Here is an 11,759-nt window from a genome sequence, read left to right as displayed (position 1 = left end):
ATGTATGTTGTGTACTTCACTTTGTAATTCTATGTATTTACATACAAGAGCCATTCTTTACAATGTGCATTTACAAATTTCCTTAGAACTATATTATCATGACTCTCTTTAAAGAACACAACTTTCATTAACCCTGACCCCTCCTAACTGGGCAAAGAGGCACCTTTTTAATGTGGTGATTCTCTTATATTTAGCGGGGGAAGAGCAACTGGTCCTATCCACTCCCAGCACAGCATCCAACCAGTGGCTGTTGCTGGTGTTCATGAGCTTGAAGTAGTGCTGTGATCAAGGGAGTAAACTGGCTCAGTTTCAGCGATAGATCTGGCTGGGGGTGCCTCAGAGATATTGTTGGGTTCCCCGTGTGGGTGGGGGTCCTGGCTGGTGATCCCCTTGGGAACCTCTTTGGGGGAGTTTCTCATCAGGATCAGCTGAGGGTGCCTTGTCCGAGATGTCCTTAGGGTCCTTTCAGGGATTACTTGGGGAATGGCTTTCTAGGGCCACCTGTTGGGGGTTCATTGTCAGACATTGCTTCAGTGTCCTCATTGAGGGGATCCCAGGGCAGGGGGTGGCGGGCACTTGCACTCTTAATTAACTTTGTTTAACCTCAGTTACATTGCATACATCCACATAAAAGAGAGGAGATCTGGTCTTGTAGTAGCAAGCATGACTTGTCCTCTTAGCTAAGCGCCCTGTTTGCATATCTATGGAAGACATGTGTGAGCACTGTAAGATAACATAAGAATGGCCCTGCTGGATCAGGCCCAAGGCTCATCTAGTCCAGAATCTATTTCACACAGTGGCCCACCAAATGCAGCTGGAAGCCCTCAGGCAGGAGCTGAGGGCTTGCCCTCTCTCCTGTTACTCCTCTGCAACTGGGATTCAGAAGCATCCTCACTCTGAGGCTGGAGGTGGCCTATAGTCTAACGACTAGTTGCCGTTGATAGACTTTTCCTCCATGAAGTTACCCAAACCCCTCTTAAAGCCATCCAGGCTGTTGGCTGTCACCACATCTTGTGGCAGAGAATTCCTCATTATGCGTTGTGTGAAAAAATACTTCCCTTTGTTGGATCTAAATTTCTTGGCAATCAGTTTAATGGGATGACTCCTGGTCATGTGAGAGGGAGAAACATTTCTCTCTATCCACTTTCTCCACACCATGCATGATTTTATAGACCTCTGTCATATCTCCCCGCAGTCATCTTTTTTTCTAAACTAAAAAGCTGTTGTAGCCTTGCCTCATAAGGAAGGTGCTCTAGGCCCTTGATCATCTTGGTTGCCCTCTTCTGCACCCTTTCCAGTTCAACAATGTCCTTCTTTAGGTATGGTGACCAGAATTGTATCCAGTACTCCAAGTGTGGCCGCACCATAGTTTTGCATAAGGGCATTATAATATTAGTAGTTTGATTTCCAATTCCATTCCTAATGATCTGTAGCATGGAGTTGGCCTTTTTCACAGCTGCTGCTCATTGAGTCAACACTTTCAATGAGCTGTCCACCACGACCCCAAGATCCCTCTCCTGGCCAGTCACAGACAGCTCAGATCCCATCAGCGCATATGTGAAGTTGGGGGTTTCCACCCAATGTGCATCACTTTATACTTGCTAACATTGAACTGCATTTGCCATTTTGTCGCCCACTGCCCCAGTTTAGAGGGATCTTTTTGGAGCTCCTCACAATCTGTTTTGGATTTCACTACCCTAAGTAGTTTGGTGCCCTCTGCAAATTTGGCCACTTCACTGCTTACCTCAACTTCTAGATCATTTATGAATAAATTAAAAAGTACCAGACCGAATACAGATCCCTGGGGGACCCAGCTTCTTACTTCCCTCCTTTTCCTTTACGGGATGGAGCTGCTCTTGGAAGAGCATCTAGGTTCCATGTTGCCTCCCTGGCATCTCCAATATAGGTCTGAGAGAGATTCCTGCCTGCAACCCTGGAGAAGCCATTGCAGGGGTGGAGCCACCATTGGATGAACAGGTTCAAAGAACCTGAGCTGCCAGCCCCATGGGCCATGCCTTGCGACCCCAGACATGCCCTCCATGTCTGATGTCAGATCGGGGTGTGTGTGTGTTATTTCACTCCCAAACAGGGCTGCATGGCCCTGTTTGGGACTGAAATTGGCCTGCGCTGCATTGGCAGTGCAACCGGAGTGTGTGTCTTTGCCTTTTAAAGGCAGAGAGAGCTGCTCCTGGTAGAGGTGTGCACGGAACCACACCTCCACGGTCCGGCACTGGGGAGGGGGGCTCTTTAAGGGCAGGGGAGGGTGTACTTATTCCTCCCGCCACTTTCCCCCGCTGGCACGCCTGTTTTGTAAAGCATTTGGGGCGGCAGGGTACATCCCTGCCACCTGTTCCCCCGTTCCTTGCCAAAAAGCTTCAGAAAGCCTGACTGTGCATGACGTCATGTCTGCACGTTGCGTGCATATGTCAGACGTATCTGGACTGGTCTGGAGGCCTTTAGAATGGCCTCCGCACTGGTCCGTGCACATCCCTAGCTCCTGGCCTTGCTGCCAACGCAGTGCTGACCGAACTCCCTCCCAAACTCCCTCTGTTTGGGAGTGAGATCATGCCCCTGGGTCTGATGTCAGATGCGGGGTGGGGTGGGGGTGGGGCCAGGAGGCTGCGGTGGCCAACATGGGCCGCCACTAGCCTCCCTCTGCCACTGAGCCATTGCCAATCTGTGTAGACAATACTGAGCTAGATGGACCAATGGTCTCATTCAGTATATGGCATCTTCCTATGTTCCTATATGATTAGCTTTGTGGTAATGTCACTGTTCCTGGGCAGAACAAATACCATTTGAAAAAAGAAAATGGTGTACACTGCACAGCAGCTGTTGATTGGTGTAGTGTGAATAGCACTGAATTTGGCACAAAAATGGTTTTCCAATCAGAGAACTTACATATAAATAATGGGTGGCATTCAGATCTTTGGCAAAGCAGTGCATCATCGGTGGAAGCTCATTTCATGAACTAAAGGAGAGTTCCACTCATGCAAGGGCCTCTTGGGAATTTTTCCTCCATCCATGGATGGTACTTCCAGTGACAGTGCACTGTGTTGACAGAGGGCTGAATGCCACCCAAACCCAACAATAATCAGTGCTGAAACCAAAAAGTTGTAAAAACCCAAAAGGACCTTGAAACAACAACAGAGACCAAGTAAGCAAAGATAACTGAAAACAATGAATTAATCCGGACAAAAGAACCAGTTCTTCAGTAAACAGTGAAAGGTAGGCAGACTGGGGACAAAATAGACTTCCCAAGACAGAGAGTGTGGGTCACCACAGAGAACAGCCTCATGTGTGTCACTGACAATTACTCCTCTGAGAATGCTGGAGGATCTTCTAGTTGCCTTCTGGGCATGTTGAACAGGAACGTATAGTCCAGGGCATTTCTTACGGCAATAAAATTAATCATTCTAGTTGCTCTTCTTGGGGCCTGTTATTTATATGTGCTCTTTCCTGAACATGAGTAACTAAAATGAGACTGAACTTACTGCATCTGCTTTCACCCGTGCCATATCGTTCAGTACAGTTTTCCAGCTCTTTAGCAGCATAGCTAGCCCACAATAATCTTTGTGATCCATAACAAGGATTATGTGAACTACCTTTTATGCTAGTAGTTTGAGTGGTGGTTTGATATTTGAATTATCAAAACTGACAGTAAGATTTCCTTCAGTCGGTTCAGTTTATGATATAGTTTTTCAATATAGTAATAATAATAGCTATTTAATAACATAGAAATTGTAGATTACTAGGAGAAAGTTGTCACTGCTACAGAATTATTACCGAAAGCCTGCTGAGCCAGGAATGGTTAAATTTGGTTTAAAAAAATAGTAATGGAAAAGAGTTATATATTGATTTGCTTTGAAGTGACCACAGTAAAATAGCTGCAAAAGACATCTCTCTGAACCCCTTCTAAACCTTCCACCAAGATTTTCCATTTTGTAAATGAAAGTCAGTTGAAATGGCAAACATACTTCTTCTCTCTCTCAAGCTTGTTATCTCTTGGTTGCCTAGCAACCATGACTTTGCATACATGCAAGACATTAACTACTTTTATAGTGCCTCTGCTTTGTATTTTTAAGCATGAAAACTGATAGAACATCTGAAGACTGAATATATCTATGCTTATCAATAGTCAAATGGTTTAAAATGGCTTCACAGATAAATATGCATAAGTTATTTGCATGAGCAGTATAATAGAGTGCTAATATATATTCAGTGTATGAAAGAAGAACAAGGTTCAATTATGAAATTATACTGAACCACTTTACATGTTACTAATTTGACTTCTAGCTTCTAATTTGACTATTAACACAATAGACCATTTTTATTTGGAGTAGTTAATAAAAAAGAATGGCCAGGATCCAAAGAAATTTGCTGCACGGTTTGCACATGCATGAGGAGTTTTCTGGCCCCTTTGCCTGCATCAGCTTCTTGGATCCTCAGACAGCCATTCCTGAAGATCAGGAGCCATGTGTGATGTGGTGCAAGCAGGCTTGGACTGGGCAACAGGGCATATTCCCAGTGCGCCCCACCCGCAGGGTGCCCTTGCACCACCCCGCACTCCTCAGCAATGAATACTCCAACCTTTAAGTACCCATTCTGCTCAGAACTCAGCGCCCTCCCTACATTAGGGGTGTGCACGGAACCGCCAAACTGCGGTCCAGCACTGGGGTGGGGGGTTGCTTTAAGAGCGGGGGGAGGGTTTACTTACCCCTCCCACTGCTTTCCCGCTGTGGCGCCCGTAATTTTAGTATTAATTGGGGTGGCAGGATACCTCCCTGCTGCCCCTTCCGCACTTTCGCTGTGAAAAGCTCCCAGGAGTCCTCTGCACGCGTGCACAACGTGCGTGTGCTTCACGTCTCTGTGACTTAAGGGGGTCTCTGTGACATGCAGGCACGCGCGCACATGCGCTCGCAGAGGATTCCTGGGAGCTTTTCATAGCGAAAGTGGGGAAGGGGCGGCAGGGAGGTATCCTGCCGCCCCAATTGCTACGAAAATTATGGGTTCCAGAGTGGGAAAGCGGCGGGAGAGGTAAGTAAACCCTCCCCCTGCACTTAAAGCAAACCCCCCACCCGAACCAAACCACCCAGGTCCGGACCGGTCTGGAGGCCTTTAGAATGGTCTCTGGACCGGTCCGGGCACATCCCTACACTACATCATCATCATCAACTCTATTACAGCCATTGGCCAGCAAAAATAGAAGTAACAAATGTGCCCTCCCTACATACATTCCACCACCCTCTCAGTGCCCCCAGTCCAGCCCTGGGTGCAAGGGATTACAGCTTGAGGGGGATAGATAACCGGTCCCTGTGCTCACTTCTAGGTTGCACATAAAGATTAGAGAATGAGAATGTAGTCTAAGACTCAGGCAAGGCAGGGGAGGGTCTATTAGCACCTTCATCTCGCTGATGGAGAAGCTCTGACTAGAGAACCAAAAGTAAAGCTAAAGTGTGCCGTTGAGTTGATTTCGATTCCTGGTGCCCACAGAGCCCTGTGGTTTTCTTTGGTAGAATACAGGAGGGGTTTATAATTGCCATCTCCTGTAGTATGAGATGATGCCTTTCAGCATCTTCCTATATCGCTGCTGCCAGATGTAGGTGTTTCCCGTAGTCTGGAAAACATACCAGTGGGGATTTGAACTGGCAACCTTCTGCTTGTTAGTCAAGCATTTCCCTGCTGCACCAAGCCTGTCATTAAATGGGGCCAGCAGGGACCCTATTAGCTCTTCAGGTAGCCAGATCCTGGCCTGGTTGGCTGCAGTTTCCAGGTGGTCTGACAGCCCTTCATCCTCTAAACTGTTTCAGTGGCTTAGAGAATAAGGCACCACCTGAGCTCTGCTTCCAGAGCCCCCAGCATTGTGGGGGCTGTGTGCATTCTGCAAAAGATGGGATATGCTGCATAAAACGTTCCCTGCATTTTGGATAGTTTTGCACTTCAGTTAATAGTTATGTACTAGCTGAACCAGGTGCAGACCATCTGCGCCTCTATTCCCCTCTTCTTTCTCCCCCCCCAGCTCACCCGCCAGTCTCCGCTTTCTCCCATCTGCATCCCCACTGCGGCTTTTTTCTCCCATCCACCCACCTGTCGCCACCGGGTTTTTCTCCCTCCCGTCTGCCCACCCACTGCCGCCAATTTTCTCTCTCCCCCATCTGCCCACCACCACCACCACTTTTCTCTCACCCCCACCTGCCCACCGCCGCTGCTTTTCTGTCCCCTCCACCCGCCTGCTGCCGCTGCTTTTCTCTTCCCTCCACCCACCCGCCACCGCTGCTTTTCTCTCTCCTCCACCTGCCCGCCACTGCTGCTTTTCTCTCCCCACCATCTGCCTGCCTGCCCTCCCACCTCCACCACTTTCTTCCCCCTCTTCTCCTTCCTCCTCACTTAGCCAGGCATCTCACCGGAACTCTCGCAGTGTGTCGTGAGAGTTCCGCCGCCAAATCCTGGGCACACATGCCGGCTAAGAGAATTAAATATATAGATAGATAGATTCCTTTTAGACTTACGTATCTTTTAAAGAAAATGGGTTGTTAGCATGTATTTTAGTTCAATTCTATCCCATTCTGATAACTTATACAACTTCTTTTTAATTATTGCTGGTCTTCTTCTTAGAGAAAGTAACATTCATAAAGCCATGCTCTTGGAGCAAATCCTATTGGAAAATACGCGAATAAGGAAAGTACTATACTTAAGTCTGGTAGCAGTATTCCAATTCTAACAGATTTAGATCAGAGCTGCACAACTCAAATGTCTTACTGGGCTGGAACCAACTATGACTTGATGTATAGGGGCTGAGGTAAATCTTCATTGCATTAATAATTATGTTAAAATTAACTATAGTAATGAAAGCAATTATTCCTTTTGTGGATATTTTCTCCACCTGACAAGGGACCCACAACTTTAACCAAGGATAGTGGCCAGAAAATAGACCCTATCCCTGCTCAGTCAATGGGATGCCTGGAATGCTTGCCAGTCCTAAAGAAATGCCAAATCCTTTCCTCTTCCTAAATCACTGTTGTTTTCAGACAGCAATACTAGGCATGCTTACTTGAGAGTAAGCCTTACTGAGTACACTGTGGAATGTATTTCCAGGTAAACATGCATAGGATGGTATTGTAAGACACTTTCTGGAGAGGTCAGGAGATGACCCCCCTTGGAGAAGAGGGAACTGACCACAAGAGTGATGATCCTCTTCTTTTCTGGGGTGCACTTTGCCCATGCCACCTTATGCAGCCCACTCCATCAAGCAGCAACAACTAGCCCGCTCACTTGTTGGTTCATTGCTGCCAAATGCATCTCATTGTTAATGAAACTGCCTTGAGGGTGATTGGCCTGTACCCCTAGTTGGGTGAATGTGGGGAATTTAGCTCAAAAGGTGAGACAGTTCCAATCAGCCTTAATTTATGCAAACATATGAACTCAAGAAAACCAGCTTGAGAGAAAGGTTTTAATTAAATCAAAAAGGAGTTTGTTAAAAATAAAATCAGACTAAATTACTATGTGGCCCTAGTTTAAAGGCACTACAAATATGCTAAGAAACAGATATTGTAAGGCACATTTAGCTTAATGTTCCAAATGATGTGTAAATTCCCAGGTGGGCTAGAGAGGTACTATAAGTTAGAGGGGCAAGAATTCAGAAATAAGAGAAAGGGATTGATTCAGCTCTGAAGGGGCCAGGTGAAGTGTGCTGTCAAGTCAGTTTCGACTCCTGGTGCCCACAGAGCCCTGTGGTTTTCTTTGGTGGAGGGGTTTACCTTTGCCTTCTCCTGCACAGTCTGAGATGATGCCTTTCAGCATCTTCCTGGATCACTGCTGTCCAATATAGGTGTTTCTCATAATCTAGGAAACATACCAGCAGGGATTCAAACTGGCAACCTTCTGCTAGTTAGTCAAGCATTTCCCTGCTGTGCCACCTAAGGTGGCAAGAGGCCATATCACCTGTCCTGGAGAGGAACAACAAGGTGGTCTGCTAGAGTCTCTTGTTGCAGTCTGCTGGGGTCCAGAATGAGAGGCACAAGGGCACACAGAAGTGTTTTTCTCAATGGGAGTCCCAGGTGTAACACGAGGAAGCACACACTGGGCCATGGAGTTAGAGATATTTATACCCCAAAATGTTCCTTGAGCACACTTGTCTTTTGTGCTGCTCTATTGAAAAGGGGGGAGCCCATACAACCTTTTTAAAAATAATGTATTGTGTCTTAGTCCTTCCTGTTAGGAATGTGTGTGAATCACCTATGGCATTCAAGGCTGATTGTGAGGGCAATTGGAGTGTGCAGGTGTGTTTAAAGAATTCCCTGTGCTGGGACTGACTGTCCCAATAATTCTATCAATAGTTTTGATAGACACATTTTCAAAGTTACATCACTAACACATCCCTATTTTAATGGAGGCTGCAGATAAGAAACTTGTCTTATCTGTCTTTTCTCCCTGGGAGAAAAGAGGTTTCTCCCTGGGAGAAGAGGGAGGTTTAGATTTCATTCCAAGGCTGAAATGAGCTTAGACATTTGCAGTAGCTAGTCCTGGGAATCTGCTTAGCTGGGCATCCCTTATAGAGAGTGTGAAGGTAATCCCCTTTCCAATTTGTGGGGCTTGTAGTCAGATCTAGGGGCAACCAGTCCACTGCCAACTAAGCGACTTGTCCCCATGTATAACATATACTGGGAGCTCACATTGTGGTAACAGCATCTGGTCTTACAGTAAGTGACCAGCTGTACTGAGCTGCTGCTGCTGCTGGATATCCACGGGACAAGTCAAAAGCTCTTTAGGCTCCTACTGTTGCTGCAGAATATTTCTACTTGGGGGCCAGAAAAAACATCCCCATGTGCTTTATCTGGCCCCCAGGCCTTGTGTTTTGCAGGCCTGATGTAGATGGAATACTTGCGCTTCTGTGGTAAATGCCCCAAACATTTAACCTTGCACATGAGTACACATTTCCTTTTCAGAGCTCTAGAAATAGGCCCTGCTGTCTGGAACATGGAACAGGCTACATGAATGGGGTATGTGTCAGCAATGAGTGAAAATATATAGGAAGGAGGAATGGCAGAGAGAAAGCTATTTTCAATTTAAAGTTATCCCTCATGGCAGCTGTAGCTGCAAATAATTATAAATTGGCTAGAGTTATGTAAAATAATCTTTTTGTGCATGGCAGGAGAGGGATTCAGGAAAGGTAAAAGGGAGAGTGAGAGAGGTTTTGGGTTTTTTTTTCAGCCAGATTTTTGGATCACAAGTTGATGTTGCCATAACATAGTAACCCACAATTATGCATAAATATTTTACTTGAATTCAGAGCCTGTGGACAGATCCTTCCATTTGTGTTCTTGTGCTCTATCTCTCCCCGCCCCCACACCGATTTTCTCTAGCCTTGACTATTATATTCGTGATAGCTGGCAGTTGAATATTTGAATTGAAAGGCAGTGCTGTGTCTGTGTTCTTGTTTAATCAAGCTAGAAGCAAAAATTCTCTATGCTATATGGAATTGACCTTGCCTCATTTCAATCTGAAGTGTTTTCTCGTTACTGCAAGTAGGATGTACTCAAGAAAACTGTGTAAGGACTGCAGATGAATTAAACTAAATGAAATTTGGTATGAGCACTGAGGAGAGAAAAATTCAAAATTGCAATATTTAAAATAATTACAACTTGATTCAGAAGCTGCTTTCTTTGCTACTTGAAAGTTTTGAGAAGTCTGGAGGGCTGGCTTCCAGTGTTTGGGCGTTTTGCCCTGCCCTTTTGGAATCACATCTGCTTCTCACCACACCTCTTATTTTTGCCCCTCCCCATTTAAAACAGAATGTTCTCAGCATGACTCTTGTAATGCAAAAGAATTTTTTCTTCACAGTACTTTGGAATTGATCATTGCTCTCTCTGGACCATCTTAATTAGAGCAAAATTAGTTGTAGGCAAATGACGTACTCTAGTAACTCTCTGTTATTAGAGAGAAAGAAATAAAGGCTTTTGAAACATTGTTTATCTATTATCATTTTGTGAAAAAATATATCGAAAGAAGTAAGCAGAAAGTATACATGTTTAAACACTTTCAGGGCAGCACCGCCACAATAAATCTGTTGAGTCTTTATGGTGCCACAGGACACTCCACTAGACTTCCCCCCACTTCTACAACTCTTGGGCTCCCCGTGCACAGCTTCTGGTTCCAGTATAAAGGTCCCCCTGTGCCCCAGAAAAAGCAGCCTAGTGTTCATCTTACAGGAAGCACCCGCCTTCATGTAGTGCAGTTAGTAATGTGAGAAATTCCGACAGAGTCCATCTGTACAGGTCTACAAAATATATATTTACCACAATTTGATTTTAAGCCAGGCAACAGAATGGCATGCATAGAATTACCCTCAAAATAGCCGGTTTAGACCAAGCAACAGATATTGCCTGAAAATGTGTTACTTCTCCCACATGGATTTGTGAACCTCAAACATGTTAATGTTCCATGTCCTATTACCAGAACTGCTCCAGAGTGCTGGCTAGACACTCGGATTGTGCTACTGGCTTTACATGGAAATTGGCTGGCTAGAGGGAGCAGCTTAGCTTCAGTATCAAATTTGTGCAAGTTTGGTAATTGGAAAAGATTAGGAGGCAGAAATTTAATAAAACAGATTTATTTAGGGGTAAATTGGTATACAGGAAGTCAGATGTTAATTAGGCAAGGCAATACAATCTTAGTTAATGTTCTAAGTGAGAATCTTGCTGAAAGTAATAAAGTGCTTTAAAGATAGGAGCGAGAAAGAAGGGAGCAAGGAAGCTTCTCAGAGAGGCAAGAAGTAAGTATACCTATCCTTGGTGCAGTGGTGCATTTGTTACACTTGTTGATTTCCCCAAGGAAAGGATAGCAAGATGGGGAAGGAAAAGGGGCCGAGGAGTGAAAGCTGCCACTCGCTTTGAGAGTCCAGCTGGGTTCCGAGATGGAAAGGTTTTGAGAGGAATAAGACTCTGAGGCCATATGCTTTGGCCAGAGACTCTGAGGCCATGTGCCCTGGGGTTGTTTCCAAGCCATTCTACGTACCCTGAATGTAGCAGATTCTATAAATAACAAGGGACTGTATTGCTGCTTGAACATAATCTGGTTGAGTGAATCTTGCCCAACAATGGCAATGGGAAGTTATGCAAAACGTGTTACTTGGGCTGAATTGAGCTGTGCTGGATTGCATATCTGAAGAGCAGGGCATCGTTAGGGGTATAAGACCATACTTTTCCAGTTTTGATGCAATCATTTCCCCGAGTCCTTGCTAGATAATGGCTAATTCAAAAAAGGGTTAGGATTTGCACCGCTTATCATGTGTGATTTGCAAGGAATGCTTTATCGTTATCTCTAGTGGTTACCTCTGGAGGTTTCAATCCATAATTAGTTTTATTTTTCCAGTCTAGTCTGCTTAGTGTCTTCTCTTTTGCAAAAGAGAGGGGCAGAGGTGGCCCATTCAGTCTTTGTCCTGACATGGGTGTGTGTGCTCCTTATGCTTTGCTCATGTTGAATGATCAGCTGTGGGTCTTGCTAAACCCAAGCTGCTGAAAAGTTCATGAGCCCATGAACTGAAACATCCAAAATGGAGACTGTGTTCCCACAGTCTCATGCACATAGAGGGGTGCTTTCTATACTACCCTGAAATACAGCTTGTCTGGTAACAGTCCTAGTATACCAATTCAGGTTTTCTTGGAGTATTATTTCACTTTGAATCTTGAAGAATTACTCTGATACTGGGGGAACATTGCCTCTTCTGTAGCCAACTATGCTAGCTGGGGAAGCAGACAATG

The 11,759-nt window shown here is 45.3% G+C and overlaps 1 protein-coding gene across 3 annotated transcripts in view; it reads left to right on the top strand.

Moving 5' to 3' along the window:
- Positions 1–11,759, top strand: part of AVEN (apoptosis and caspase activation inhibitor) — a 241,714-nt gene that overhangs the window by 147,359 nt on the left and 82,596 nt on the right. The window lies entirely within an intron of this gene.

The sequence above is a fragment of the Hemicordylus capensis genome, chromosome 1, assembly GCF_027244095.1.
Source record: "Hemicordylus capensis ecotype Gifberg chromosome 1, rHemCap1.1.pri, whole genome shotgun sequence".
Classification (NCBI taxonomy): Eukaryota; Metazoa; Chordata; class Lepidosauria; order Squamata; family Cordylidae; genus Hemicordylus; species Hemicordylus capensis.
Note: the sequence above shows the minus strand (reverse complement) of the source record. Positions and strands in the feature narration are given on the sequence as shown.